The 27,733-nt window shown below is 39.4% G+C and overlaps 1 long non-coding RNA gene across 1 annotated transcript in view; it reads right to left on the bottom strand.

Moving 5' to 3' along the window:
- Nucleotides 1-3,458: 3,458 nt before the first annotated feature.
- The window catches only part of LOC112446989 (uncharacterized), an 88,151-nt gene continuing 63,876 nt past the window's right edge, over nt 3,459-27,733 (bottom strand). Inside the window, exon 4 of the long non-coding RNA XR_009494908.1 lies at nt 3,459-4,090. This is a non-coding gene — a long non-coding RNA (uncharacterized lncRNA). The remainder of the gene's footprint in view (nt 4,091-27,733) is intronic.

The following is a 27,733-nucleotide window of genomic DNA, read 5'->3' as shown; positions in this document are numbered from 1 at the left end:
AGAAAGGGTTTAGACCATCCTTTCAGATGAACATATCTGACTAGATGTTAACAGGCAGAGAACTCTACAGCTGTAAGTCTTCCAAACATTTTTGCTTAGTAATACATGTATCGTTCCCTTTGCCTGATACCCTCCCTTTGTTGGTAGAGTTAACAAAAGGAGGGGCACGAGAGGCAAGAAGAAAAACTAACCTAGTTATTCGTGGTCTAGGTACTTGCCTGGGCAGATATATCTGTCAGAATTAGGGAGCTGATCACCAGTGGCTTGATATGCCTTCACCAGAAGAACTTGCCAACACCTTTAGGACTTCTAATTTTAGAAAATAATTGGTAGCAACAAATAACCATGACCTGAATTATTTTACTCATAAAATAACTCCTGCTCATCATTTGTTCCAACTTATTCTGAACCAGCTCAGCAGAAAGAAATGCTAAATTATTTGCAAGTTCTGTGTGTACCTCTCTCACCTCCTAAAATCGAGGCTGTAGCCTTATTTGTTTTTTTCTTTTTTTCTCCTACTTCAGCACTAGTGCAAGGAGGGATTGCTTTATGGTTCATTTTTCCAGAGGAATAATGCAAGGTCATGCTGCACCAGTTCCTGAGGGAAAAATCAAGGCCAATAATACACACAAGATATAAGCCTCATAGCCCCCTAAAAACAGATAAAAATAACCAGAGAAATAGCAACAAACCCGATTTAAACAAATTTGCAGAAGATTAAAATTGGATGAAGGAGTGGTGACTAGTTTAACTTAGTAAAGGAAGGTGAACTCTAAATTCCCATAGTGAGGACAACAAAGAAAAGCAAGTTTATCCACTCTATACATTGGAATTTCTGGTTTGATAGTCAATCTTCCCCAACAAATCCATAAGCTCCTCCTCAAGAGCAGGATAGAGCCTATCTTCACTCAGATTTTACTCCAAGAACCTAATAAAATGCTTGGCTGATAATTAGGGCTCAAAAAGTATTAATGAGTAAAAAGAGTGACTATATTACCTTGTTAAAGTATCTACTGGAAGATCTATTTACCTAATTCGGCTTTTAAAATCATATTCTATGGTCAAAATTCTCCTTAGGGAGCTAGCCTAACACAGCACTTTATTATTTAGACAGAATCCATGAAATGAACTAGCAAGAGACAACAAAGAGATGGTTTTCTTTTGCTGCTAAAATAAATTACTGTGAACTTAGTGCCTTAAAACAACATAAATTTGTTTTCTTACTGTTCTAGAGGTCAGCCATGTTTCTTTCTGGAAGCTCCATTTCCTTGGACTTTTCAGTCTCTAAAGGCCACCCACATTCCCTGGCTCACAGACCTCTTCCTCCACTTTCAAAGCCAGCAACAGTGGATGGGTCCTTCTCACAGTATATCGGTCTGATCCTTGTTCTATCATCACATCTCTCTCCGACCCAACTATGAAAGTTTCTCAACTTTTAAAGACATGTGTGATTAGGTTGAACCTCCTGGATAATCTAGCTTAATCTCTCATGTCAAGATCCTTACCTTAATCACATATGCAACAGGTAAAGTAATATAATCCACAGTTTTCAGATAAGGCTATCTTTGGGGAGATCTTTTTGCCCACCCCAAATGTCTTCAAGTACCACTGGACTATACTGGGCCTATGCCCTCAGCACCTCTTAGAAGGGTCCTGTTTCCCTGAAACAAGACCACTGTCGGGCATACTCAGCTGGGAAGGAAAATCCCTCCATAAATTATATCAATAAAATACCACCTCAAGGCAAGCCCCCAAATGTCCCCTCTTCTAACGAGACTTAGTCTGGCTTTAGTCATGTCTCTCACAGGCATCACCTGACTGCTTACATCAAGCTATATCAAGCTGATCCATTTTTCTTTTTCAGAGAGACAAACATACTAACCATGCAGAACCACGCATCTACTCATATAAGTTGAAGACTGAAAAAGAAAAAATGTAAATTAGCCCTCAAAAGAAATCCTTTCAGTTCATGTTTCAACAGAATAGTATCTTTCCACAGCTAAAGGTCATTCATCAATCTAGTTTTTGTTAGATGGTTTTTTGTTTTTTTGTTTTTGTCAATTTGGTAATGGGGGTTTTTTTCCCCTCACTTCCTCACTTTGCTTTTCTCTTCTCCCATCACTGGAATGCATGAATGACCTTTCTTTTTTGTCTTGTATTTGTCTAAATCCAACTACTCCTGACAGTAAATTCATCCTCCTTCACAACCCAGTCTTCCTTTCTTTCTGTATTTCACAGCACCTATTCTCAGGAGACTGTTCAGACAAGCACTGATTGGCTGAGTTATTATCACCATTCATTCTAAGACCATTGGACACCCATAGTCGAGAGAGGATCCAAGGCATCTATTAGCATGAACCTCTGAAGAAAGGACAGCAGAATGTTTTTCAAACAGCTATAGACTTCATTTGAGATTTGACTATTTATTACAAATGAAGAGGTCCTTATTTTGATTCTCTGAGACTTGAGTGTAGGAGCACACATTAGATTTCTTCAAAATGCATCGTTCCTATATAGGCTGTGCTGTAGCCCAACCTTCTCTGAAACTAACACCTCAAGTAACCATATGATTAAACTGATATTTTCAGGGGAAGGGGAGTGTGTGATTCAAGAATGAAACCTATACTTGCTATACTAATTTCCCCAGGTTATCAGAATTATGAAATGCTGCCAGTTGGAAATTTCCATTCCCCAGCACTTGCGAAATATTTGAAATATGGGCCAAATCCTCCTACCAGGAAGTTTTGCTAAGGTGTTTAATTAAAATTCCAAACTATCACAGAAATCAGAAATTAAATCAAATTCCCCAACACCTCCCACATTTGTGTTCGCCACATCTTCACTGGTATCTGGCCCACCCTTTCCATAAAATACCCTCCTGCATGGCATACACTCAGCCTTGAAGGTGGTCAGAGAATCCTCCCCAAGCCTCATAGCTATACCACCATCTCTTCTCTCTACTAACACTGACGTTGACCACCATTGCTCAAGTTTCCACTTTTTTTTCCTTCTCAGGAGGGAGACAAGTCACCTACTAACCCTTCCTTGCCATTCTTCCTTTCCACTGGAAGCCCTCATCACCTGTATTTCTTTCACTGTGACCATGAAAAGGGTAACATATTCATGAGTCCTTTAAATGATAATTACAATTTTGTTTCTCTTCCATCCTCCCACCAAAGGATGTGTACTTCTTGTTTTTGTCAGTTTCTTTCTGTGTTATTTCAAGATTTCTTTTTTGATTCATGGTCTCCTTTTCCCTTCACATTTCCTAAATCCATGCCTGTGAGTTTATGCAGGTATTACTATAGCATTACACCATAAATAGTAATAAGCATAAAATTCATACTGACAAATACAAGGGTTCATTTGCTGTAAATGTTGTACAGGATAACACAGAGAGAATAGAACAAAAAAGGCTAGTACTTTGACTTCTGAGCAACAACTAGGGCACCTCTGGAGTCAGTCAGGAGCCTACCTTACTCATAATTGCCTTGCAATATTTTAAATAATGAATAAGGTAGTGCCTTTATGAGTTCAATGCAATGCAGATCTAAAAAGCCATAAATCATCACAAATATCTCCACCTTCTTTATTCATTTGGGGATTCTTGGTTTGAAACCTTTAGCATGAGTCATAAAACCAAAACAAATTTTAGAATAAAGGCAAATTAAAAAAAAGCAAATTGTTTACTGTTATAACATTTCTAGGAACTAAGTGTTTGATAATCTATAGTGCTTACCACTATGCCTATCACATAATGAGCTCTCAGTGGATGACTCTTGAATGGACAGATATAGTAATGAATTCACAGTGTGGAAGGAAAAGGAGAGAGGCTTATTTCAATACAATGTACCTGAAAGTTCATCCATCACTTCAGTGTCAGGACCTGTATCCTATTTCACGAATGAGTGCCAGGCATTTTGAAAAGATGTTGATAACTGAGTGTAGATCAAGGTAAAACCCAGTGAGTAAGAGTGACACACCTCCATGCTGTTGGGCTTCATTTTTCTTCTGCCAGTCACAGCTCCCAGCCTTCCTGTCGGAATTCATTTTGCTTCCTTATTGAAACCAATACTCATGGTCGAGGTATCTGCAAGGAAAAATACAAACAACAGAGAAAGCTAATACTTTGCATTCATTCCTCTTGAAGACAGCCCACAAGTTAGTCCTTCTCCTTTTACCTCTACAAACTCTACATCCTTCATTCGTCCAGTTTCTTTCTCATCCTGCCTTCAGAAAACTTTTCCCACCCTGCCTTGGAGAAATATATAACCCTCTGATTAATGGAATACTAATGAGGCAAGGTAAGAACAACTTCACTTCTTTCTAGGCGAACATAATTCTTTTTTCAGATTCATAAATTCTCCCAACCTCATAGAACCAGCAAAGCCAAAGAGACTCAAGATTCCACATTAACTGAGAGATTGGCCCTCCTCTAGAGTGGCAAGTGCAAACTTTGGTCAATTCTGGGTCATTTCCATTCTTGGTAAAAACAAATGAATTTGTTTGGCACAGCTGCCCAGGGACTGCTCCATGGAAAACATAGTGGGTATAGTTTGACCTTGGAGTCCAGATTCAAGCAAGTGAATCCGACTTTTTTTAAATTGGAGTATAGCTGCTTTACAATGTTGTGTCAGTTTCTGCTGTAGAGCAAAGTAAATCCACCACACATATGCACATGTCCCCTCTTCCTTGGATTCCCTTCCCATCTAGGTCACCACAGAGCAATGAGCAGTTCTTATGCTATATAGTAGGTTCTTACTAGTTATCTGTTTATACACAGCACTGTATACATGCAAATCCCAATCTCTCAATCCATCCCACTCTTCTTCCTCCCTTGGTATCCATACATTTGTTCTCTATATCTATGTCTCTATTTCTGCTTTGCAAATAAGTTCATCTATATCATTTTTCTACATTCCATGAATATAGAGGAATGGATAAACGTAAATGTGATACATATATACAACGGAATATTATCCAGCCATAAAAAGGAACGACACTGTGTCATTTTAAGAGATGTCAATGGATCTAGAGACTACAATACAGAGTGAAGTCAGAAAGAGAAAAACAAATCTATGTTAACTCATTTAAGTGAGTCCTGCTTTTGGATTTAAAAAAATCTCTGTTCACAACAAAATGGAATGGTTGGGGGTTGGGGGTGAGTAAGAATATAACATTATTATCTTTGCTTCAAATTGTGCCTGGGTTAGACCCAGATCCATATAAGACGTTCAGAATATGTTACAGTGTCTCAGTTTTTATCATATCAATTTCACAACATGTATTGCTTCATCATATACCATAAGGATAAAAATATGAGAGGAAATCAACTGCTGGCTTCTTCCTTAGTCAAAAAACTATGTATTACTGTAGACCCCATCTTGCCCTCTCACTAAACTACTTACTTTAATAATGCAGGAATGATAAATGGACATCTTTAAAATGTCAATTGGGATTAAGATAGTTTATTTCAGTTTATAGTTTATCATCAGTTCCAACTTATCCAACAACTAGAAACTAGAACACATATATAGACTTTGAGCATCAGCAAATTGACCTCACAGATTGTTAATGGCAGTTTTACATAGTCTAGTTGAATACTGAAAAGATTATAGTAAGAGAAAGTAATTGTCCTTGTAATCAAAGTGAAATTGCTAGTATTTGATTTGGAAGAGACAAAGGTTCAAAGGTAGCTTCTGATCCCATGCTGAGAGTTAAGATGTTCAGTGTGTGAAGCACCTGCCTTTCCTCATCTCGCATCACTCATGTACCCAGAATTGTTGGCCTCTTTGGCCATGAAAGTCATCTACCCAACTTCTACCAGCTTCTCTTTGTCTGGAAAGGAAGCTACCCACAGACCCTTTCTCATAGTCTATTTCAAAGATAAAAGGATGAAATTTGTCCCAGGGGGCCTGTCTTTATACCAGGCCAGGAACACCCATGTATAAACTGGTTTCCAAATCAGCACTTTATCCCAGTATCTACATGCCCGTTGATTGTTCCTCAAATAGATGCAGCCTCATGTGCCCTTAGGTGATGGATTATTCTACCTCTGCTATAGCTGGAATCTTTCAGAAGGTTAAGCCAAACCTGGCCTAGTGGGTTATTGTTCATGGAAAGCAAACATTACATCTCTGAAGGCAAAAGTTATAAGCCATTTTCTAAAAGCTGAATAAAGGGAGGAAGAACATCAACCTATACTAGATCATTGTGAAATTGATCTCCTTAGATTTTGGGAAATGCTCCACCTCTGTGTGGAAGTCAGTCTTTACTTGTCATACCTAATGCAATTACCATGGGAAAGAAGTAAAAATGATACCACATTCCTCTAGTTTTCAAAGTACCTGCCCCAGAATTCTCTTTCACATGCTACTCCCAAGTCTCTACGGTCAGCTAATAATTTTTAAGTCTATTCTTAAATAGAAAGCATATCGTTCTCCACAATACTTTAGGTATGAATTTATATTTGCAAATATATTTAGTCCTTCATTGGTTTACTGCACATATAATCTTCATCAGAAAAGTTCTGTAGAGTTAAATGCATTCAAATATTTACTGTTACTTTTCTCTTCTTTGTCTAACTCAAATCCAGCCTGCTATAGCATAATCCAATTTCCATTTTCTGCCTTCTCATTTCATTTGGCATCAGCACAAGAGAGACCAAGTATTTATCTGAAATTTGAACCAGGCTGCTTCACCCAGGTATCTAATTCATTTCTTATGCCCAACATTGATAGGACAGTTGCTGCTACTGCTGCTGCTGCTAAGTTGCTTCAGTCATGTCCAACTCTGTGCGACCCCATAGATGGAAGCCCACCAGGCTCCTCCATCCCTGGGATTCTCCAGGCAAGGACACTGGATTGGATTGCCATTTCCTTCCCCAATGCAGGAAAGTGAAAGGTGAAAGTGAAGTCACTCAGTCGTGCCTGACTCGTAGCAACACCATGGACCACAGCCCACCAGGCTCCTCTGTCCATGGGATTTTCCAGGCAAGAGTACTGGAGTGGGTTGCCATTGCCTTCCAACTCAATACGGAATTTGAGAAACCTGCACTGGTGACCTGACAGCTGCTTTTATAACATGTTCCATCTCCTCCTTATCAAGTCCACCTCTCTGTGAGCCTACCCAGAGTTCAGATTCTCCCAAACCTAGTAGGAAAAGTTAAGGTTAAGTATGTAGATTACATTAGAGCAGACTCAACTAGGATTGCTTGCTTTGCACTGTAGGCTATGGAGAGCAACAGTTTCACAGTAAAGATGATGTTTGAAGAGGATACATCTAGCAGTAGGAAGATTAGTCAAGGCTATTATATAAGAACATGAGACTCGGAGGGTGGCAATGAAAATTAAAGAGAAAGAAAACAAAGTAAAGAACTATATAAAATAGGGTTTGATAGAACAAGGTATTAAATGTATATAGGGACTAAAAGATAATCTATCAATTCCAGACTTAGAAATATAAAATTGGGAGCAAATTGAGAAAGCTTTTTTCTTTATTTGACATATAGCTGATTAGCAATGCTGTGTTAGGTTCAGAGGTAAGCAAAGTGACTTAGTTATATACATTTTTCAGATTATTTTCTATTATAGGTTATTACAAAATATTGAATATAGTTCTTTTTGCTATATATTCAGTTCAGTTCAGTTCAGTCACTCAGTCGTGTCCGACTCTTTGTGACCCCATGGACTGGAAAGGATTTCTTTCCTTCCAAAGAAATCCCAGGGCTGATCTCCTTCAGAATGAACTGGTTGGATCTCCTTGCAGTCCAAGGGACTCTCAAGAGTCTTCTCCAACACCACAGTTCAAAAGCATCAATTCTTCAGCACTCAGCCTTCTTCACAGTCCAACTCTCACATCCATACATGACCACTGGAAAAACCATAACCTTGACTAGATGGACCTTTTTTGGCAAAGTAATTAGGTTGCAGCAAACATAATTGTGGTTTTGGACTCCAAATTTTAAATCATTATCAGTTCAGTTCGGTCAACTCAGTCATGTCCCACTCTTTGCAACCCCTTGGACTGCAGCACACCAGGCTTCTCTGTTCATCACCAACTCCCAGAGCTTGCTCAAACTCATGTTCAATGAGTTGGTGATGTCATCCAACCATCTTATCCTCTGTCATCCCCTTCCCCTCCTGTCTTCAATCTTTCCCAGCATCAGGGTGTTTTCTAATGAGTCAGTTCTTTGCATTAGGTGGCCAAAGTATTGGAGTTTCAGCTGAATATTTGAATATTCAGGACTGATTTCCTTTAGGATTGACTGGTTTGATGCTCTTGCAGTCCAAGGGACTCTCAAGAGTTTTCTCCAATACCACAGTTTAAAAGCATCAATTCTTCAGCACTCAGCTTTCTTTATGGTCCAACACTCACATCCATACATGACTACTGGAAAAACCATACTTTTGACTAGACAGACTTTGTTGGCAAAGTAATGTCTCAGCTTTTTGATATGCTGTGCAGGCTTGTCACAGCTTTTCTTTCAGTGAGCTAGCATCTTCTAATTTCATGGCTGCAGTCACCATTCACAGTGATTTTGGAGCCCAAGAAAAGAAAATATGTCACTGTTTCCATTGTTTCCCCATCTATTTGCCATGAAGTGATTGGACTGGATGCCATGATCTTCATTTTTTGAATATTGAGTTTTAAGTCAGCTTTTTCACTCTCCTCTTTCACTTTCATCAAGAGGCTCTATAGTTCCTCTTCACTTTCTGCCATAAGGTTGGTGTCATCTGCATATCTGAGGTTATTGGTATTTCTCCCGGCAATCTTGATTCCAACTTGTGCTTTATCCAGCCTGGCACATCACATGATATACTCTGCATATAAGTTAAATAACCAAGGTGACAATATACAGCCTTGACATACTCCTTTCTCAATTTGGAACCAGTCCGTTGTTCCATGTCTGGTTCTAAATGTTGCTTCTTAACCTACATACAGATTTCTCAAGAGGCAGGTAAGATGGTCTGGTATTTCCATCTCTTGAAAATTTTTCCACAGTTTATTGTGATCCACACAGTCAAATACTTTAGTGCAGTCAATGAAGCAGAAGTAGATGTTTTCCTGAAGCTCTCTTGCTTTTTCGATGCTCCAGCAGATGTTGACAATTTGATCTATGATTCCTCTACCTTTTCTAAAACCAGCTTGAACATCTGGAAGTTCTCCGTTCACGTACTGTTGAAGCCTAGTTTGGAGAATTTTGAGCATTACTTTGCTGGTGTGTGAGATGAGTGCAATTGTGCAGTAGTTTGAACATTCTTTGGCATTGCCTTTCTTTGAGATTGGGATGAAAACTGACCTTTTCCAATCCTGTGGCCACTACTTAGTTTTCCAAATTTGCTGGCATATTGAGTGCAGCACTTTCACAGCATCATCTTTTAGGATTTGAAATACCTCAGCTGGAATTCTATCAGCTCCACTAGATTTGTTCACAGTGATGTTTCCTAAGACCCAGGATGTCTGGCTCTAGGTGAGTGATCACACCACCGTGGTTATCTGGCTCGTGAAGATATTTTTCGTTTAATTTTTCTGTGTATTCTTGCCACCTTTTCTTAATATCTTCTGCATCTGTTAAGTCAATACCATTTCTTCTCAAACACATCTTTATTAATCAAAATAGGAACCATTACAATAAGCACATTTTTGCCAACAAGATATAAGTTGTTTTATTCCTGTAGCATAAAAATCCATGCTTCTGGATTTGATGAACACTTGGAAAGCGTTTTATGCTTCCTGCTGTTTGTGGAAGTGTTTTCCCTGCAAAAAGTTGTTGAGATGCCTGAGTAAGTGGTATAGTCAGTTGGTGAAAAGTCAGGTGAATATGGCTGATGAGGCAAAACTTCATAGCCCAATTCATTCAACTTTGGAAGCAGTGTTTGTGCGATGTGCAGTTGGGCATTGTCATGGAGGAGAATTGGGCCCTTTCTGTTGACCAATGCCAGCTGCAGACATTGCAGTTTTCAGTGCATCTCATCGATTTGCTGAGCATACTTCTCAGATGCAGTGGTTTCACCAGGAAAGCTGTAGTGGATCACACCAGTAGTAGACCACCAAACAGTGACCATGACCTTTTTTTATGCAAGTCTGGCTTTGGGAAGTGCTTTAGAGCTTCTTCTAAGTCCAATCACTGAACTGGTCATCACCAGTTGTATAAAAATCCACTTTTCATCGCAGGTCACACTCCTGATCAAGAAATGGTTCATTGTTGTTGCATAGAATAAGAGAAATGACACTTCAAAACAACGATTTTTTTAATTTGTGGTCAGCTCATGAGGCACCCATTTTTGAGCTTTTTTACCTTTCCAATTTGCTTCAAATGCTGAATGGCTGTAGAATGGTCAACATCGAGTTCTTTAACAAATTCTCATGTAGTTGTAAGAGGATCAGCTTCACTAATGGCTCTCAATTGGTCTTTGTCAACTTCCAGTGGCTGGCCACTGCACTTATCTTCAAGGTTCTCATCTCCTTTGCAAAACTTCTTGAACAACCATTGCACTGTACATTTACTAGCAGTTCATAAGCCAAATGTGTTGTTGATATTGTGAGTTGTCTCCACTACTTTATGACCATTTTGAACTTGAATAAGAAAACTGCTCAAATTTGCTTTTTGTCTAACATCATTTCCCTATCTGAAATACATATAAAATAAACAGCAAATAATGTCATTAACAGAAAAACATAAGTGAGAAATGCACATTAAAGTGGTGTATAATATAACCCACATTTATCTAAGAATGTATTCCAATATCAAACAGCAAAGTTCAACAATGCAAAACCGCAAATACTTTTGCACCAACATAATAGTAGGTCTTTGTTGGTTATCTATTTTATATGTAGTAGTGTGTATCTGTTAATCCCAAACTCCTAATTTATCTCTCTTGCTCTCTTCCCCTTTGATAACCATAAGTTTGTTTTCTATATCTACAAGTCTATATCTGTTTTGTAAATAAGTCCATTTGTATCATTTTTTTAAAGTCCACATATAAGTGATATATTTGTCTTTCTCTGTGGGGAAACTTTAAAGAAAGTAACTTTAACCTGGAACATAATGATTTCCAAATCATCTCATAACACTGGAGACATCTAGTAGGCAGCTATAAATGAGGACTAGAGTTCAGGTGAAAATCTGGAGCTCAATAAATGGAGGCAAGCATTCTCTTCAGAGAAGTGAAAGTTGGGATCAAAATTAACCTAGTCTCCAAGGAAGAAAGTATAGAAAGATAAAGTAAAGGAGTTTAGAAAAGAATTAAACACCATTGGATTTGCCAAGGACAACACTGATTGTCTGTCAAGAGGTGTTGGTGGAAGCTACTTTTCTTCATGTCTCATTCTCCTATATTAAAAAAAGACACAGAAGGCAAATCCTTGAACCCAAAGTAAATACCAGCACTTTGCAGAGCAACTCAAACAACCTTCAGATATCAGTTCTGTACATTTAGAGACATAATCAGGTCATGTGAAAAGCTGGCATCAGCAAGGCTCTGAGGCCAGCTGAGCATCTGTGAAGCAGCCTGCTGGCTCAGTCATACTTTCTCACCCACAGCTGAAGTTGGGATCAGTGGCTACAGCCTGGGAGACTCTTCAGTGGGCATTTGCCTTGGGAATCCAGGCAGCTTGCTTTGGGGTCCCTGCAATTACTCTCCAGACATGCGAATCTTTGCGGATTTGGGGGGATGGGCTGATTGATCAGTTTGTTGGTCAAGTTCTGTTTTATTTTGTTTTTATGTTATTTTCATAGAAAGAGTATTTTCTTAACAGGCCAGATAGAGCAATAAATACTGGACATCTGTGTCCTGAGGAATGGACAGCTCATATATAGGAAACATCAAACCTATGAACAAGACACGTAATACTGACAGACATTTATTGCAGGCAACATTGTGTGAAGCTAATAGGTCAGAACCGCGATAAATAGACCAAAGCAAAATGCAACCAAGCCCAGACAAGGCGAGACAGTCAAGCACATTTGGGGACTGAGGTGAGTTCATGTGTAGAAAGATTGGAAATAATTTGACAGAAAGTAAGCCAAGAGAGTTTCCATGACCTCGTAGCAATGTTTTAAGCAGTGCTCAAATCTTCTGGTATAAGGATCTTGGTGGTTAATAGAGCTAACTCATAGCACATACTTTCCCCTAAGGATAACAGTTCTTTGTTTTTTGTGTTTTTTTTTATTTAAGTCTGTGTCTTCTTCAGCTTTCCTGCACGTGTTCCTTGTACTCATACTTCCTTGTCGAGATGGTTTGGGTGTTTTTGCCCCTCCCCCATCACTTCAAAATGTGACACTCCCTCCACTTTTTAAATTCCCCCCATTTCTGAAACTTCCTCAGCACTGTTCAACCTTCTACCTATGACACTGGTCAGACTCCCACAAGCCCTTGGTTGATTTCTAAATGTTGTTTCTGGCTCACATCTTCCTGTGATGAAACTGAAACCAGTTGGTTACTGATGACTGATTCTCAGTAGTCAGTTAGCAGCTGACTCCCTACCAATAAACTCAGACAAAAAAGCAGCTGAGACACTCACCTCTGGATCAGGCTTGAACTCTGCAAGATAGATTTTGAGGGTTCAAAGGAAATGAGATCCTATCATAAGTATGATGATCACATAAACATAAAGACAAATGGGGCACCTCTACTGGAATACCACCCCTTGAAAAAGGACGTGCTTTGGTACCTGTGCCACCACGGAAAGACCAACTAGCTGAGTCAAAAGCAGACTTCTGAGTCATCAGCCAGACAACACTTCAGGTCCCTGGAAACCATAATATCATGCACAACAAATCAAAAACTTCATGTTTTCAGGGTTTTTTTATTTGTTTTAACTTAAAGATTCTTTGCTAGCCTTATCTCAGAGTCTGGGTAGCTATATTATCTCCCTTGGTTTATAGTTTACCTCTGCCTACCTGCCTCAGCATATAAACTGTACTCAAGTAATGCTTTGGAATATTAATTATTCTCTCTTCCAGGCAAACAAACAATCCTGGACATGGGAACTTCAACACAAACTCAAGTGTTCAATAACTGCCCAATGTATAAAGTACATGACAACTCAAAAAGTATTCAGAAGTATTTTTAAATGTAGCTGAGGATTACACAAAATTAATAAAATGGAGCTTACGCATTTGCATTTCAGATCCAGAATGAATACATGGCTTGCTCCACCCACTTCTGCCTTCTCATGAACAGCAAGATCTAGACAAAAGTCATGACTACATGAGTGCTGTGTGGTTACTCTGGCTTTACAAGATGAGCCAATTGATATACAACCACAGGGTTCATCTCTTTGTTCTTTAAAAAGTACTGTAAATAACGATTTCCATAGTAGTCATTTTAATTAGCAAAATTTTAACATATTAATATTAAACTGTTAAAAATTAATTTATAAAATTAACAAAACATAATTAACAAGATACATACTGAATAGACCATGTAAGTATCTCATCAGTACTCTGGCAATTTTTATAGTACACAAACTCATCATGAAATGAGAATTCCCATATGTGCCTTAGAAGCATATTGATAGAGAGCAGGAAGAACTACAGCCACATAGCCAGGCTCAGCATAAAGCACTATGACCCAGTCTAAACCATGGCTGCTCAGTAGCACGACCTCAGGAGTGTCATACTCACTGGCATTCCCTCCTCCTTTAATCTTTTCATTGTACCTCCCTCTTACTCATGTCTAGTGAATGACTTCTTATTTTACTAAGATAGCTTAAAGCCTTCCTAAGGTTCCTCATCCACCATTTAATTTCTATAGCATGGTCCTATATTCATCCTCACATTTAAATCATAAATAGTCTTCTTGCCTCCAGTTCTCTCCACCTCCACCACCCGTTTTTATTTCAACCTGATATTCCTTCATGGTTTTTTCCAGTAGTCCCCCATCACTTGTATGATGTGAGAGTTGGACTATGAAGAAAGAAAGTGAAGTCACTCAGTCATGTCCGACTCTTGTGACCTCATGGACTGTAGCCTACCAGGCTCCTCTGTTCATGGGATATTCCAGGCAAGAATACTAGATTGGGTTGCCATTTCCTTCTCCAGGAGATCTTCCTCCCAGGGATTGAACCTGGGTTTCCAGCATTGTAGGCAGACGCTTTATCCTCTGAGCCACCAGGGAAGTCTCATGAAGAAAGCTGAGCACTGAAGAATTGATGCTTTTAAACTGTGGTGTTGGAGAAGACTCTTGAGAGTCCCTTGGATTGCAAGGAGATCCAACCAGTCCATCCTCAAGGAGATCGGTCCAGAATATTCATTGGAAGGACTGATGCTGAAGCTAAAACTCCAATACTTTGGCCACCTGATATGAAAAACCGACTCATTGGAGAAGACCCTGATGCTGGAAAAGATTGAAGGCAGGAGGAGAAGGGGACGACAGATGATGAGATGGTTGGATGACGTCACGGACTCAATGGACATGAAGCTGAGTAAACTCCAGGAGTTGGTGATGGACAGGGAGGCCTGGTGTGCTGCAGTCCATGGGGTAGCAAAGAGTTAGACATGACTGAGTGACTGAATTGAACTGATCTACCTTCCTAAACTCCAGTTTCCACTATGGCACTCCTCTCTTCAAAAGCTTTCCAAGAATCTATATGTCTCTCATCATGGCCTTCTAAAATTTGACCATGGCTATTCCCAACATATATGTTCTCAATCCAGATCATTCCTTTGTATATCCTATACTCTACAAAGATTTTCATCTCTTCTGTCTTACTCCAAAACTTCTAGAAAACAGAAAGTGTGGCAAAAATTATGGGATATTTCTTTAGGGAAATGCAATCATGGGACAGAAGTGAAGGAAAAAGAAAGGGACACAGGGAATGATGACAAGCAATAAAAGATAACATAACAGCAATGGCCTCTACTTCACTATGAGCTTGAAGAATCTCAGTCACTTAGCAGGTCACCTACTCAGCTACCCAGAATGTCTCCAGACAGGCTGGTCAGAGAAACTGTCTTAAATGAGTCCACTGAAGGATGAAAAGGAAAGCGTGCTTATCTGCCCAAATTCTTTCTGGCTCTTATTGGTCTTTGCCCAAGTCAACTCTCTTCTAGGTTGTGTCTTCTGGACCCCTGAAGAGCTGCTTAGGTAGATAGAGCCCATGCTCAGTAGCATGATGTATCATACAAGTCTCAAAGTGTGAAAGGAACCAGAGAGTCCAGGCATGGAGCTGGCCAGTCTTGGGTGGTAGAATGTCAAAGACCACAGACTTTGTCAGGCTCCCAGCTGAGGCAGAGCAGATGGATGAAGAGGTCAAAGCTCTTGAACCAGATAAGACTAAGAGAATCAGCAGAGGTGTATAGGTTCAATATGCCATCTCCCCATCTATTCAAAGTCAGCCTTTCCATAAAGTTTCCCCTCTGATCTTCACCCCTGAAATCTTTATTTGAGTGCTTGCTCACATGCTGCTAGATTTGTGAAGTTTATTTAAAGATGGTATGTGTGTGTTTAGTCTCCTTCTTTAAATTATAAGCTCATTAATGGCAGATGCCACGTGTGTATTTCCATGGATGTCCATCTCATCCAGCCCAGTAACAGCACATAAATGGAATCCCAGCAGCAGCTGTTTAATAAGTAAAAGAGCAGAACCACCTGGAGGGTAGCAGATTTGGCAATCACTTTGGCCCTGGTGAACACAAGGACAGCCTCTTTTCTTTTGGCTTCATAGAAATAGCCTGAACTTTGGAAGAAACCCTAATGGACAATTAAATCATTCCCTCATTGCACCCTATTCTCTCAAGTCATTTCTTGCACAGTGAAAAAATGATGTAGGTCCTAAACTAATTAGAAGCAACTGACTCTTTTTTTTTTTTTTTTTTTTGGCTCTTATTTTAAAAAAGAAAATGAACTCTTTTCTTCTCCAACAGGAAATTGGTTAAAATTAGATCCTGTGTTCATCATTCAAATATTTTTCTTTTTTGTGAACAACTACCAATTCAAACAGAGAAGGCAATGGCAACCCCACTCCAGTACTCTTGCCTGGAAAATCCCATGGATGGAGGAGCCTGGTTGGTAGGCTTCAGTCCATGGGGTTGCGAAGAGTCGGACATGACTGAGTGACTTCACTTTCACTTTTCACTTTCATGCATTGGAGAAGGAAATGGCAACCCACTCCAGTGTTCTTGCCTGGAGAATGCCAGGGACAGGGGAGCCTGGTGGGCTGCCGTCTATGGTGTCGCACAGGTCGGACATGAATGAAGCGACTTAGCAGCAGCAGCAGCAACCAATTCAAAATCAAAACCATGCAATGTAGTAAAACTGTTATGACCATAGACTCTGGAGCCAGAGTCACTGGTTCAAATCTCAGCTCTGCCACTTACTAGCTATATGACTTTGGGAGAGTTAACTTCCATGCCCACAGTTGCCTTATAGATAAAATGAGAATAGTAACAGCCCCTACCCCATAGGGTTTTTATGAACATGAAATGTGTAGGTGTCTGTAATGCCTGGAAAACTACCTGAAACATGGCACAACACACATGAGAGTTTGCTTAATAAACAAGGTTGTGGGGTTTGGGAAGGAAAATGAGAACAAGCAAAATTATATACTGCTCCAGAGAAGGCGATGGCACCCCACTCCAGTACTCTTGCCTGGAAAATCCCATGGACAGAGGAGCCTGGTAGGCTGCAGTCCATGGGGTTGCGAAGAGTCAGACACAACAGCGACTTCACTTTCGCTTTTCACTTTCATGCATTGGGGAAGGAAATGGCAACCCACTCCAGTGTTCTTGCCTGGAGAATCCCAGGGACGGGGGAGCCTAGTGGGCTGCCGTTATGGGGTTGCACAGAGTTGGACATGACTGAAGTGACTTAGCAGCTGCAGCAGCTGGTTGGTTGAACACATGGCTTTAAGCTCTTTAAGATCAGACTCTATCTTACTAAACAATACATTGCCGATGGTGTATAAATGTGAAGCGTTTTAGTGAATAAATGGGGGAGGGGAAGTTATGAGCAGGAGTGAGAAAGCCCAGCTTGCAGTTAAAACTTGACTAACTAGATAACACCTAGTCTCCACTCCAAGAAAAGCATTTATATAGTTGATTGAAAAGTATGTGGGTCCCACCCAACATGCTGTTTTATTATTTCCTCATTCTTCTGTCATCTCAGCAGGTGTGGCTTATCATTCCAGACTCATCTTGCCTCTCCTATTTGCCCTGTTACCTCTGTTCTTCATTCTCTCTGTCTCTCAGACACCTTACTGGGTCCTTACCATCTGTTCAACTTCCTAGCTTCAAGACCACTCTACAGAGAGAATACAACAGCCCAGGGCAAATGCCAAACCAACACATCCCAGCTTCAGAGAAACTAACTCTTCGCTACGCCTCCCCAGGGACACAAAGGTTTTTCTTCTGAAGTAGGAGATATACCTTGGGGTCACATCCTTGCCTCATCACTACTCTCCAGAGTTCCTCCTCCTGTATGCCTCTCTACCACAGTCCCTACACAGTAGCCATTTACAGATCCAAACAATTATAAAAATAATCTGAGGATGTTCCAGTGTGCCAGTTTTATTAAAGATCATTTGCTCAGTTCAGTTTGAGTTAACATAATATTTGTAGCTATTGGACCAACTAACCCCAGAAAAAGGTCATTGGCCCAAGTTTCATACAGTGTGGCATTTTATTTCCAGCCTCCTCCAAGTTTTTTCTGTGACTGAAACTCTATCAAAGTCTATAACTCCCCCCAGAGCAATGAATTTCAACACTCTATTGTATAGGAATTTGTACAGTGAATTTCTTCCCTCTGTATGGCATTTGCCACATCAAAGGAGGCCAATAAAAAGTGCCTTCCAGAGAAGGCTTTCCTTGTGGCTCAGCTGGTAAAGAATCCGCCTGCTATGTGGGAGACCTGGTTTTGATCCCTGGGTTGGAAAGATCACCTGGAGAAGGGAACAGTTACCCACTCCAGTATTCTGACCTGGAGAATTCCATGGACTGTATATTCCATGGGGTCACAAAGAGTCACTACTGAGCAATTTTCACTTCACTTCCAGAGAAGGGCTTTGAACTAGCTCTCTGAGGTATGTCATGAATTTGTAGAAGAAAATAAGGAATCATTTCCCCCAAAAAAGTACACATACTATTAGAGAGAATTGTGGGGAAGGTGAATTTTTAATCTCTTATTCACTGTACCCTACATTCATAGGATTTCCTTCTAAAGAACTTGTGATACTGTTAGCGTTAGCCACTCAGTCCTGTCCAATTCTTTGCAATCCCATGGACCATAGCCTGCCAGGATCCTCTGTCCATGGGATTTCTCGGGCAAGAATAGTGGCGTGTGCTGCCATTCCCTTCTCCAGATCTTCCCAACCTGGGGATCAAACCATGTCTCCCACATTGCAGGCAGATTCTTTACTGTGTAACGTGACCCCAGCCTACAGGTCAGGCTCTCTGGCAATTAGGTCTTTTGAATATAAAGAATAATAAAATTTTAGGGTAAGAAGAGAGCTTAAAATAGCATAGTCTAATTCCCTTACTTCTAGTAAGGAAACTTAGACGACAAGGGTGAAATTATATAGCCAAAAAACTCATTGAAAAACTAATTAAAATCAGAACTAGGATTTGAATCCAGACCTAATTATACTGATAGTGGGCTCTAGTGCTAGGATATAATGTAAACAATAAAAGTAACCTGAAATCTGTAACATTGTATAAACTCTCAACACAATGACTCAACTAAATATCAGGAATGTTTATTAATTTATTAAAAATTAATTTAATTTTATTTAATTATAGTGTGTTAAACTTTAATTATAGTGTGTTAAACTCTCTCTGGTAATCATAAAAGCTTAGGAGTAAGGTTAAAAAATGTGTAAAGTATAAATAAAGAAAAGTAAAGGGCATTTAAAAAGGAACTGAAAGGATGAGAGAAGTCACCAAAAAACTGAATAGTAGGACATATACTGTCTAAATATACATTCTCTCCAGTGAAATTAAATTAATTAGGAGAATCACATAAATTATGGTAGAAGCACCTTGCAAGTATTAGCCCATGAAACTCTCCTAACAGCCCTGTGAGGCAGAGAGAGTTAAGTAATCTGCCCTTAGCTGGCTCCTTACAAAGAGTCATCAAAAGAGAACATTGGGGACACATCCAGACAATCTCATTCCAGGACTTTGCTCTTAATGACTACTCCTTTCAGGCAGTAAGTATATGAAGACATAGTATCAGAAAAAATAAACATTCAAAGCCTGTTTTCATTTTCATCTAACTGTCAGAGTGGCAAAAATTACACATGCATAGCCTCTGAAGCAGGGTTTCCATTTGTAGGTATTTCCTAGAAGGAGACTCAGAAACTGATACATGAAATGTTCAAGGATGCATTGTTTGTAATATTGAAATCTGGAAATAAAATAAATGTCAACCAGTAAGAGATTACCTAAACTATGGGGCAGCCATTCTGTGGGGGACCAAGAAGAATGTAGCAAATTTCTATGTATTGTCATAGGAAAGCGGGTTGCATCTCATGTATTGCTAGAGGGATGGGAATTCTTACAACCCTGAGGTGGTGCAGTTGTCAAGAATCCACCTGCCAGTGCAGGAGATTAAAGAGACACAGGTTTGTTCTCTGGTCAGGAAGAACTCCTGGAGCTGGAAATGGTAACCCACTCTAGTATTCTTGCCTGGAAAATTCCATGAACAGAGGAGTCTGGCAGACTACAGTCTATGGGGTAGCAAAGAGTTGGACACAACTGAGCACACACACACACACACACACACATACATACATATGAGTTAAACGTTCAGTCCCTGGAACGAGACACTCCTGAGTTCAAATTCTGGCTTACTACTTTCTACTCTCTGACCTTGGGCAAAATTACTTCTCTACTTCTCTGAGTTTTTGTTTTCTCACCTGTAAAAAATACTGGTGCCTGCTTTATATCATTAGTGTAAGAATTAAATAATGTAGTGCTTGTAATAGGCACAAAGTACAACACACAATAAATGCTCAAAAAATACTAACAAATGCTACTGATTTAACCTTAAGAGCCATATCTATCTGTTTTCTGGCTATAGGGACAGCAGTGCTTGTCTTTAGCTTCATCAATACTGGTGTGTTACTCCAAAATTGAAGAAGACACATGTATCCCAATGTTCATTGCAGCATTATTTACAATAGCTAGAACATGGGAGCAACCTAGATGTCCATCAACAGATGAATGGATAAAAAGCTGTGGTACATATACACAATGGAATATTACTCAGTCAACAAAAGAACACATTTGAGTCAGTTCTAGTAAGGTGGATGAACCTAGAGCCTATTATACAGAGTGAAGTAAGTCAGAAAGAGAAAGGTAAATATCGTACACTAATGCATATATATGGAATCTAGAAAGATGGTACTGATGAATTTATTTGCAAGGCAGCAATGGAGAGACATAGAGAAAAGACTTATGGACACAGGGAAGGGGAGGAGAGGGTGAGATACATGGAGAGAGTAACATGGAAACTTATATTAGCATATGTAAAATGGATAGCCAATGGGAATTTGCTGTATGTCTCAGGGAACTCAAACAGGTGGCTTTATATCAACTTAGAGGGATGGGATGGGAAGGGAGGTGGGAGGGAAGTTAAAGAGGGAGGAGACATAGGTATACCTATGGATGATATATGTTGATGTTTGACAGAAAACAACAAAATTATGTAAAGCAATTATCCTTCAATTAAAAAATAAATAAATTTTTAAAAAGTAATGGTGTGTTATTTAAACAGTATCTGAGCCAAGTCCTAAACTTTCCTGGTGAGTTGTTCTGCATGTAGCCTAAGTTCTAACTTGTACCAGTCTGGATGTTATCTTTTGGAAGCATTTACAATACAATTTTGTTATGCTAAATAAAGTAGTACCTGAGTAGAAGCATGAATTAAAAAGTCAGTCAGTAACAAATACCATATGATATCACTAATACACGGAAACTAAAAAATAGTACAAATGAACTTATTTATGAAACAGAATCAGACTCATAGGCATAGCAAACAAACTTACAGTTACCAAAGGGGAAGCAGGGATAAATTAGGAGTATGGCATTAACAGATACACATTACTATATATAAAATAGGTAGATAACAAAGAGTTACTGTTTAGCATAGGGAAATGCATTCACTATCTCATAACAACCTAAAATGGAAAAGTATTTTTTTTCATTCCTAATCAAGTTTTTTCTTCAATTTCTTAAAAACTTTTTATTTTATATTGGAGTATAGTTGAGTAACAATGTTACGAAAGTTTCAAATGTACAGCAAAGTGATTTAATTTTTTTTTAATTTTTAAAATTTGAAAATAGAATTTTTAAAATTATATATATATGTGTATAACCAAATCACTTTGCTGTACACTTGAAACTAACACAATATTGTAAATCAATTGTATTTCAATTTTTTAAAAGTCAGTTAGTTTTTCAATTCCAATTTCTGTTTTTCTTCAAATTCCAACTTAGTTTCCATCTCCTTACCTTCCATGCTCCATTCCCTGACGCTACTCAGTCAGCACATTTTCTCTGCTGATACTTTAGGTAGATTTCTATTATGGCAACTATCATTCTGTGTTATGTTTATGCTTGTTGCTCTTCTAGACTGTGCATGCTTCCAGGTCAGGTGCTAGGTCTTATTCATCTTTCACCCACCAAATACCTCCATGATGCTGAAATAAGCTGAATTCTGAGGTTCTACCTCAGAAATATTTGAAAACTTATCCCCAAAATGGCTAGAAAATAGCCTAAAGAGAAAGATAGAGGAAGGAAATACAAAGCCCAGTTTGGAAAGTTGCTGCATATATAATAGAGTGAAGCATAAGATTCTGAGTTCATAAATCAACCCACGCTCTATTTCGGCTTCCACTTTTCTGAACACAGTTACTTAGGAGAGGTCAAAGCAAGACAGAAACAATCCTAGACTAGAAATCCAGAGACCTGGATTTAGTCCCAGCTGTGCCATGAACTATCATTTACTATCTGTAAGTCTGTGTGGGACATAATGATTCATAAGATTCTTTCCAACTTGTCCCGTATCAGCACAACACTGTATCTACTCTCGTTAATCTCACTCTACAGCTATAAAATTGAGACAAAAACTCAATCAGAGCCCTACAACAACTGGTTGCCATAGTTAAAGGTGGAACATGGAAGGAAAAGCTCCCCACCTGGAACCCATCCTTGCAGAGGCACCCTGTACTTAGTGGCAGAAGGGACTTGCGGGGAAAATCAAAGCTTCTCTGTCCTCTGCCAAGAACATGAAGTTCCCACACCCATGGGAGCCAAATGAGTGTATATAGTGTTGGCAGTCAGCACAACCTCCTGGGTTCCAAATAGACATGCAAGGATGTCTTAATCAATGTTCCTGCCAGGCACCTGGGGACAGAAATTGCCCAAGATCCACCGATGAAAACAGGAGTCTTGTCTAGGTCATCTTGTTTGTTGTAATCACTGAGACATCATCTGAGGCTGACAACTAGATCCAGGACCAAATCCAGAGTTGAGAGTTTGACTGATTATTTGGTTCAGACACCCACATCCAAATAGAGAACACTGAAATCTTGAAAAGAAGTCTAAAAGCATGGATTGTATGCATACATTTTAGAGTAAAGTCCATTCAGCTTCTCAGAAGACAAGGTAAGAATCAAGAATCAGGAGGCAGGATCAAGACAGCAGAATAGAAAGATCCTGAGCTCATCTCCTCCACAGACACCAAAACTGTTACATTTAGACAATTACTTTGACAGAATTACTGTCAATTAATTACTTCTAGAAAAACTCTGAAAAGCACCTGAAGACTAGCAGAAAAGCTCATCTACAATTAACGATACAAAGAAAAACAATGGGTTTTTCTTTATCACCATACGTAGGAAGGGAAGACCCATAATCTAGTCAAACCCCAGCACAGTGACCCACAAGTAGAAGGAGATGTCACAAATGCAAAGGTACTCCCTAAGGAACAAAGGGTTCAAGTCCCACATTGGGTACCTCGGCTCTGGGGACAAGCACTGGGAAGATGAGCCCATAAAACTGGCTTTGAAAAACAATAGGGCTTAAGTCTGGGAGGGTCCGAGAGCTGAAGGAAATCTAAACTCTGCTTTCAAAGGTCTCACACATAAACTCATTCTCTCTGAGTTCCAGCTCAGGTATGAGTTTGTAAAGTGCCTGGCACTCTAGCTAGTCCACCAAAGCCACCACCCCAACATGCTCCTGGCCTACACCCATTCCAATGCCAGCTGTCCCTCCAAGGCAGCAGCCCAGGCACACACTGTGCCCATTGAAGCTCCAGCCATCCCACTAGGACAGTAGTTTTGGCCTGTCTTAGGAAAGCTCTAACCTGAAACTGCTCCATTTCTAGCCATTCAACCAAGGTAACCCTGATCCAACCCAGTGCACCCTGCAACTCTCCCCTGCACCCATGCCTGCTTCAGCCCCAGTCGGTCTGCCAAAGTGACCCCAGCACATACAGTCTACATAGGGAATGCTCCAACCCAACACTACATCTTCAAGACCAGAGGAGGTAACTATTTCACCTAATTTATAGAAGCAACCACAGAAAATCAAACAAAATGAGGAGAAAGAGGAGTTTATTCTAAAAGAAAAGACAAAAACACCCAGGGGGAAAAAGCCTAATGAAACAGAGATAGGTAATTTACATGATAAAGACTTCAAAGTCACAGTCATAAAGATCTACAGAACTTGGGAAAAAAATGAAAGTGCACAGTGAAAACTTCAACAAAGAATTATAAAATAGAGAAAAGAAGCAACCAGAGCTGAAGAATACAGACATGTGAAAAACAAAAATACACTAGAGGGAATTGCTTATATGCTACATAAGAATATATAAGTGACCTGGAAGATAGAATGATGGGAATCATCCAATCAAAACATTAAAAAGAAAAAGATTTTAAAAGAAGATACTTTCAGAAACTCATGACAACATCAAGCATGCTAATATTTGTATTATAGGAGTCCCAGAAAGAGAAGAGAGAAAGGGCCAGAAAATTATTTAAAGAAATAGTGGCTGATGAGAATTCCCTGGTAGTCCAGTGATTAGGACTTACCACTTTCACTTTTATGTGGTCCAGGTTCAATCCCTGGTAGGGGAGCTAAGATCACACAAGTCATGTTGTGCAGCTCCAAAAAAAAGTGGCTGAAAACTTCCCTAAACTGAAGACGGAAACAAATATCCAGGTCCAGAAATCATAGAGAACACCAAACAAAATGAACCCAAAATAACCCACACCAAGGCATTTCAGCATTAAAATGGAAAATTTTAAAGAGAAAATTTGAAAGGCAGCAAGAGAAGAAATTAAAAGAAGCTGACTCCTTGGAAGGAAAGTTATGACCAACCTAGATAGCATATTCAAAAGCAGAGATATTACTTTGCTAACAAAGGTCCGTCTAGTCAAGGCTATGGTTTTTCCAGTGGTCATGTATGGATGTGAGAGGGACTGTGAAGAAAGCTGAGTGCCGAAGAATTGATGCTTTTGAACTGTGGTGTTGGAGAAGACTCTTGAGAGTCCTTGGACTGCAAGGAGATTCAACCAGTCAATTCTAAAAGAGATCATCCCTGGGATTTCTTTGGAAGGAATGATGCTAAAGCTGAAACTCCAGTACTTTGGCCACCTCATGCGAAGAGTTGACTCATTGGAAAAGACTCTGATGCTGGGAGGGATTGGGGGCAGGAGGAGAAGGGGATGACAGAGGATGAGATGACTGGATGGCATCGCAGACTTGATGCACATGAGTTTGAGTGAACTCTGGGAATTGGTGTTGGACAGGGAGGCCTGGTGTGCTGCAATTCATGGGGTCGCGAAGAGTCGGACACGACTGAGTGACTGAACTGAACTAAACTGAAGAGAAGAAAAGTGAGTCACATACAAGGGAAGCTTTGTAAGGCTATCAGCTGTTTTAAAGTAGAAACTTCATGCCATAAGGGAACAGCATAATGTATCTAAAGTGCTGAAGTGAAAAAAAGTTACAATTGAGTAAGGCTATCATTCCAAATTGAGAGAGAGAGAAAGAGTTTCCGAAACAAACAAAAATGATAAAACTTCATTACTGGTCTTACAAGGATGTTAAAGGGAAAAGAAAAGGTCATAACTAGAAATGCAAAAATGTATGAAAGCAAAAAATCTCACTGGTAAAGACAAATATATGGTAAAGGCAGTGGATCAACCAATTAAAAAGCCAACATGAAGATTAAAGGACAAAATCATAAATTAACTTTACAGTTAGTTAATGGATACATAAAGTAAAAAGATGTAAAACATAACATCAAATCAAGAAACCTAGGGCTTGAGGAGAGAAAATGAAGTCCTTCTAGAGTGTATTTACCGACATAAATCACAGCAGGATCCTCTATGACCCACATCCCAGAATATCGGAAATAAAAGCAAAAATAAGCAAATGGGACCTAATTAAAATTAAAAGCTTCTGCACAACAAAGGAAACTATAAGCAAGGTGAAAAGACAGCCTTCAGAATGGGAGAAAATAATAGCAAATGAAGCAACTGACAAAGAACTAATCTCAAAAATATACATGCAACTCCTGGAGCTCAATTCCAGAAAAATAAACGACCCAATCAAACAAATGGGCCAAAGAACTAAATAGACATTTCTCCAAAGAAGACATACAGATGGCTAACAAACACATGAAACGATGCTCAACATCACTCATTATCAGAGAAATGCAAATCAAAACCACAATGAGGTACCATTTCATGCCAGTCAGAATGGCTGCGATCCAAAAGTCTACAAGCAATAAATGCTGGAGAGGGTGTGGAGAAAAGGGAACCCTCTTACACTGTTGGTGAGAATGCAAACTAGTACAGCCACTATGGAGAACTGTGTGGAGATTCCTTAAAAAACTGGAAATAGAACTGCCATATGACCCAGCAATCCCACTGCTGGGCATACACACCAAGGAAACCAGAATTGAAAGAGACGTGTGTACCCCAATGTTCTTCATAGCCCTGTTTATAATAGCCAGGACATGGAAGCAACCTAGATGTCCATCAGCAGATGAATGGATAAGAAAGCTGTGGTACATATACACAATGGAGTATTACTCAGTCATTAAAAAGAATGCGTTTGAATCAGTTCTAATGAGGTGGATGAAACTGGAGCCTATTATACAGAGTGAAGTAAGCCAGAAAGAAAAACACCAATACAGTATACAAACACATATGTATGGAATTTAGAAAGATGGTAATGATAACCCTGTATGAGAGACAGCAAAAGAGACACAGATGTATAGAACAGTCTTTTGGACTCTGTGGGAGAGGAAGAGGGTGGGATGATTTGGGAGAATGGCATTGAAACATGTATAATATCATATATGAAACAAGTCACCAGTCCAGGTTTGATGCATGATACAGGAAGCTTGGGGCTGGTGCACTGGGATGACCCAGAGGAATGGTATGGGGAGGGAGGTGGAAGGGGGGGCAGGATGGGGAACATGTGTACACCCATGGCAGATTCATGTTGATGTATGGCAAAACCAATACAATATTGTAAATTAAAAAAAAAAATAGAATGTATTTGAACCTAAGTGACTATCAATTTAAACAAGTACTAGAGGGAATATATATAGCCATATATAGATAGATAGATAGATGTGAATCCCATGTTAACCACAAACAAAAACCTATAATAAGTACTCCCCAAAAAAGATAAAGAAATGTAAATATAATACTTAAGAAAATCATAAACTATAGGGAAGAGACTTAAAGAAGAAAGGAAAAGAGAAGAACTAGAAAAATAACCGGAAGTAACAAAATGACAAATGAACAAACCTGTCGATAATTACTTTAAATGTAAATGGACCTAATGCCCCAAACAAAAGATATAGAGTGGCTGAACAGATGCAAAAAAACAAGACCTATATATATGCAGCCTACAAGATCTAAAAGACACACAGAGACTGAAAGTAAACAGATGGAAAAATTACTCCATGTGACTGGAAAGAAAGAGAAAGCTGGAGTAGTAATTCTCATGTCAGACAAAACAGAATTTAAAGACTATAACAAGAGATAAAGGACATAATGATCAGAGATCAATCCAAGAAGAGGATGTAACACTCAAAAATACATATTTAGCCAACATAGGAGAACCTAAATACATAAAGCAAACATTAACAGACATAAAGGGAGAAATTGACAGTAACAACACTAGTGAGGATTTTAATAGCCCACTTACATCAATGGACAGAAAACCAACAAGGAAATTTTAACCTTAAACAACACCTTAGACCCAAGAACTTTAATAGATATGTAGAGAACATTCCATCCAAAAGCAGAGGTATGTACATTCTTTTCAAGGGCACATGGAACATTCCATGGGATAGATCACATGCTATCTATAAGACAACTCTTAAATAACCTTAAGAAGACTGAAATCATATCAAACATCTTTTCCTACCATAACACTATAAGACTGGAAGTCAACAAGAAAAAACTGGAAAACACTCAAACACATGGAGGGTAAACAATATACTGAACAAGCAGTGGATCAGTGAAGAAATCCAAAAAAACGTGTCCATGGATGCTAAGTCACTTCACTCATGTCTAACTCTTTGTGACCCTATGGACTGTAGCTTGCCAGGCTCCTCTGTCCATGTGATTCTCCAGGCAAGAATACTAGAGTGGGTTGCCATGCCCTCCTCCAGGGGATCTACCTGACCAAGGGACCAAAATTGCAGCTCCTGCATTGCAGGCTGATTCTTTACCATGAGCCACTGGGGAAGCCCTAAATCAA

Source organism: Bos taurus, chromosome 1, assembly GCF_002263795.3.
Source record: "Bos taurus isolate L1 Dominette 01449 registration number 42190680 breed Hereford chromosome 1, ARS-UCD2.0, whole genome shotgun sequence".
Taxonomy (NCBI): domain Eukaryota; kingdom Metazoa; phylum Chordata; class Mammalia; order Artiodactyla; family Bovidae; genus Bos; species Bos taurus.
The sequence above is the reverse complement of the archived record's forward strand: the minus strand, read 5'-3'. Positions and strand labels throughout refer to the sequence as shown.